We start from the raw sequence: 5,444 nt of genomic DNA, 5'->3' as shown, positions 1-5,444 counted from the left end.
CCCCCTATAGTTGGAACACACCCTCAGGTCACCCTTCTTAAAGATGGGGACCACCACCCCGGTCTGCCACTCCACAGGAACTGCCTCCGATGACCACGCAATGTTGCAGAGACGTGTCAACCATGGCAGCCCTACAACATCCATAGCCTTGAGATACCCAGGACGAACCTCATCCGACCCCGGTGCTCCGCCACTGTGTAGTTGTTTGACTACCTCAGCAACTTCTGCCCCCGAGATTGGACAGTCCATCCCCAGGTCTCCCGTCTCTGGTTCCTCCTCGGAATGCGCATAGGTGGGATTGAGGAGCTCCTCAAAGTATTCCTCCCACCGTCCGACTATAGCCCCAGTTGACGTCAGCAGCTCCCCATCCCCACTGTAAACAGTGTGATCGAGTTGCTTCCTTCCTCTCCTGAGGTGCCGAACAGTTTGCCAGAACCTCTTTGGAGACGATCGATAGTCTTTCTCCTTGGCCTCACCAAACTCCTCCCAGGTCCGAGATTTTGCCTCTGCAACTGCCACTGCTGCACCCCGCTTGGCTATCCGGTACCTGTCTGCTGTCTCCGGAGACCCACAGACCAGCCACGCCCTGTAGGCCTCCTTCATCAGCCTGACGGCTCCCCGAACCTCTGGTGTCCACCAGCGGGTACGGGGGTTGCCACCACGACTGGCACCGGCCACCTTGCGACCACACCCCTCCAGGTCAAGCTGTCATTGCCCACGTGAGCATTGAAGTCCCCCAGCAGGACAATGGAGTCCCCTGATGGAGCACTATCTAGCACTCGTCCCAGGGACTCCAAGAAGGGTGGGTACTCTGAACTGATATTTGGCCCATAAGCACAAACAACAGTAAGGACCCGTTCCCCGACCCGAAGGCGCAGGGAAGCTACCCTCTCGTCCCCCGGGGTAAACCCCAACACACAGGCAGAGAGTCTTGGGGCTAACAAAAAGCCAAGCCCAGCCCTGCGCTTCTCACCCGGAGCAACTCCAGCAAAGGAGAGTGTCCAACCCCTCTCAAGGACTTGGGTTCCAGAGCCAATGCTATGTGTCAAGGTGAGTCCGACTATATCTAGCCGGTACCGCTTAACCTCTGCCACAAGCTCCTGCTCCTTCCCCGCCAGCAAGGTTACGTTCCGTGTCCCAAAAAACAGTTTTCTTGTCCGGGGATTGGACCGCCAAGGCTCCCGCCTTGGTCTGCCACCCGATCCACATTGCACCGGACCCTTCATGTTCCTCCTGCGGGTGGTGGGTCCACAGTTGGATGAGCCTATATGTCCGATTTGGGCTGGGCCCGGCCGGGCCCCATGGGCGAAAGCCCGGCCACCAGGCGCTCGCTCACGGGCCCCAACCCCAGGCCTGGCTCCAGGGTGGGACCTCGGTAACCCTCCAGGCCGGGTACTCCGACTCTTTGACTTTACCTCCATGAAAGATCCTGTGAACCGTTCTTTGTCTCACCCTTCACCTAAGACCAATTTGTTATGGGAGACCCTACCAGGGGGCACAAAGTGCCCCAGACAACATAGCTCCTAGGATCATTAGGGCACTCAAACTCTTCCACCACGATAAGGTGACGGTTCAAGGAGGAGGCTGCTGTAACAAATTAGAAAAACTAATTAACTTTAAACATTTTTGTGCCTTTTCACAACATTCTAAAATAGTATATCTATGTGGAGATTAAAACAATTGAAAAAAATTATAAAGTGGTTCTATCGCATTTGTCTAAAAACCTCTGCCAATGACACAGTTCGAAAGCAACCACTGGGCAATCCCATTGTTGTCTTGCCAAACTACAGCACTTCCCTGGGTCCTCTATTCATTTAACACGTGTGTATTCAGCAACAGAACACCGCTGGTGTGAGAGGTCCTCCTCTCAGTAATATCAGAGAAGGAGAAACAGCTGGCTGCTACCACTTCAACTTTACCAGAGTCCCAAGAAGATAAACACCATTGGAATTCACGGACAACAAAAGACGTTTGGACCTAGAAAACAGTTACTGGTGTTTCGCGCTGTGTAGTATCCTCTGGCATTGTGGGTTTCCAGCAGAAGTGTCTTAGGTAAGACATCTAAAGGGAGGGGTGAGGGTTCCGTGACCATGTTCAGAACCTGGCTTGTTTGCAGATTTGTTATAACAGCTTTAATATCTATATTTAAAGCAGAAGTCCAGAAGGTTTATTTTCTCAGAGGGCACCTTCTAAAGGTGGAAAAGTGTATTGCACCTTAAAGCCCTTCTCTCTACTTCCGTTATCGCGGCTGGGAGCAACGCTTCTCATTTGTGAATGTGCACCTTTAGCCAGCCAACAGAGCAAAACATATTGTTTGACTATATCTTTTCTCCTGTTTTTCTGTTTGTTCAAATATTTTAAAAGACTTACTTGTCCGTGATAAATTTGGCCAACTCTGCATCTGTCTATCTCCAACCCCAAATGCTCGCACATGCTCTGTGTTTAACATCTGTACGTAAGCAGATGTCTAATGGGCCATTCCCATCTGTACCGGGTCGGCCCGGGCCGGGTAGCCCCAGTCGGCCCCAGCCTGGCACGGTTGATTCCACACATCCTTGCCTTAAGCCCATGTGGGCTGATTCTACCCACCAATCAGAGGCTTGCTCTAATGGAAGGTGTGAATTTGCTGTCAGCAGTGGGTGTGTTGGCCCTGGTCAGCCTGAAGCAGACCCCCTCGAGAAGAGGGCTGAGAATGAGCCTTGGTTGGCACGGAAAAATACCAGGCCACCCAGATATGTAACAACCTATGCTACCCGGCCCGGGCCGACCCGGTACAGATGGGAATGGCCCATAATGCTATTGGCTAATGCTGACTGACACTCAGTTCAAACTACATGGGGCTCCATGGGACGGGGGCGAGCTTAGCAAAACCAAAAGACATACTTCCTACATCATATCACAATGCAGGGTAAGACTATCACATTTACAGATTTCTAAAATAATAATAATAATAATAATAATAATAATAATAATAATAATAATAATAATGCACTGAACTTATATAGCACTTTTTAGGACACTCAAAGATGCTTTCACACACTCTCACATTCACACACTGCTAGTGATGGTAAGCTACTTTGTTGCCACATCCGCCCTGGGGTGGTCTGACAAAGGCGAGGCTGCCATTTGGCACCGTCGGCCCCTCTGACCAACACCAACACTGACAAGTTGGGTGAAGTGTCTTGCCCAAGGACACAACAGCAGAATAGCCCTGGCAGGAGCTGGAATCGAACCCATGACTCAGATCATGAGGCAACCCGCTCTCCCACCTGAGCTACTGCTGGCCCAAAATAATCACATAATGAAAGGGGGGAAACTCCAGATTGTTGCTTTAACATTTAGTTTTAGGAAGCATCTTTTAACCATATTTTCATGAGTTTAAAAATGAAAAAATGACTGATTAAGTTAAATACCTCAACTGAAATATGCTGAAATGCTAATGCTCAAATAAAGTCCATAAAAATTTAGAATAAATACTTTATCTGATCTACTTTCCCGCATATTATTCCAACAAACTTTAACTTAATTTCTTGAAGCAAAAGACTTTAGCATACTTCCTGTGAAACTTTCCAATTCATACTCAAACAAATGGAAAAGTCAATGGCAGTGGCACATTTTAAGAAGTATTCTTCGAAATGTGCCACAAAATCTCAGCTAATTGTTCCTAAACTAAATGAAGTGACCTTGAACAATCAAACAGTTTTGGCCCCCAAATAAGAGTGCAAAGAAACAGATTTCATTTTGAAGAAAATCCAGAAATTATGTGTTTTATGCGTGGACAAACACGATTGTTCATGGAGTTTAGGGTCAAAGCGGAGGCCCTTACAGATGATTTATGTATTCAGCTGGGGATGGGGGAGGATGGATGGGCAAATTTCATCTGGCTATAGAAAGCTGCAGCCCAGCGGGCCTTGAGACGGCTTAAACATAAGCAGGATGGGTGCCAGGTCCTCTCCTTGGCCATTGTGCTTTAATTAACCTACATGGAGCTGACTGCTAAAATGTGCGGTGATAGATAAGGCTCCTTGGATGATTGATTTATTTACCACACATGCTAGCGATTTCCATAAAATTACTACTCCTGCTACTAGCCATATGGGGCACAAGCGTTATTAACACCCATGATCATCAACTTACTGTAACACATAGATTAGAAAGGAGATAAGCTTCCTAAAATGTCAAGTTGGGGAGAAAAATCAGGAGAAGTCGACTGCCCAGGTAAGGCAAATAACTAGTCAGTGATGGATACACAACTTTTGGCATTTTGGTGGAAGTCTGGCAGGGTCCCAGCTCCGGTCTGAGGCTGTGATTGCTGCAGAACATCTCCATCAGAGCACTAGAAGGTAACGGTGGGATTAAAATGGGCACTGCTGGCACACACAGGCGGGCAGGGTGCTTCTTCTCCTCTTTTTTTTTTCACTAGGCCATTGTTCCATATGTGCTCCACCTGCGCCTCTCAGAGCCTCGCGCCAAGCACACGGACGGCAGGCCTCTACCATCCCTGCTGATTGGAAGTTGCCACGGCAACGCTGGAAGCTGGCGCTACAAACAGGAGTGAGGGGGGCGGGGGGATGCGACTACTGCTGTAAATCTCAACATGCTATTTTTTTAATTTAGAAAATTGGCAAAGGAAGTGTGGTAAATGAATCGCCGTTAATAATAATTCACATATGGGACAAAACACAATTAGGCTGTTTTTGGCTACGGGCAAAGAGAGAGCCGCTCCCTCCAAAACGTGATCTCATCTCATCAAAGGCACTCCAGCTTTCCCAGTAGTCCTGATTGAGGAGATGGAACGACTGTCTCATAATGATGTTTATGGAAATAATATCACTGGAAATTATCGTTGGACACAAAGAGCAGCAAGATGGAGACATCAATCATGTTAGCATGACCCACTGTTCGACTCCTTATCAGCTCAGGAGGACGGATGGCAGCGGTGATCTGCTGCTCTGTTTATCACACAACTAACAGAAAACTCAAATTTATTTTCTCCCCTCTGGGAAGCTTTACCCAGCGCTGTTTTGTTTCACAAGTCATCTTTATTTATTTATTTTCTCCTGAGTTGTTTGGAGCGCAGAGGAAAAGGCGAGCAGCAAAGCTCACCCGTAGCTTTTAATAACACGATGGCCTCCATCCAGCTTCAGATGAGGGCTGGGATTGGCTGATCTCTTCACACCCCGGCACCTGGAGCAGCTCGAAGTGTGTGTGTGTGTGTGTGTGTGTGTGTGTGTGTGTGTGTGTGTGTGTGTGTGTGTGTGTGTGTGTGTGTGTGTGTGTGTGTGTGTGTGTCTGTGTGTGTGTGTGTGTGTGTGCGTGCGTGCGTGCGTGTGTGTGTGTGTGTGTGTGTGTGTGTGTGTGTGGGTGGGTGTGTGCACAGGGGGAGAGGGTGAAAGAGGCTTTTATTGGTGGCTGCACTATTGGAGGCGTGACATGACGGGAAT

The sequence above is a fragment of the Nothobranchius furzeri genome, chromosome 2 (genome assembly GCF_043380555.1).
Source record: "Nothobranchius furzeri strain GRZ-AD chromosome 2, NfurGRZ-RIMD1, whole genome shotgun sequence".
NCBI classification, from domain to species: Eukaryota; Metazoa; Chordata; class Actinopteri; order Cyprinodontiformes; family Nothobranchiidae; genus Nothobranchius; species Nothobranchius furzeri.
The sequence above is the reverse complement of the archived record's forward strand: the minus strand, read 5'-3'. Positions refer to the sequence as shown.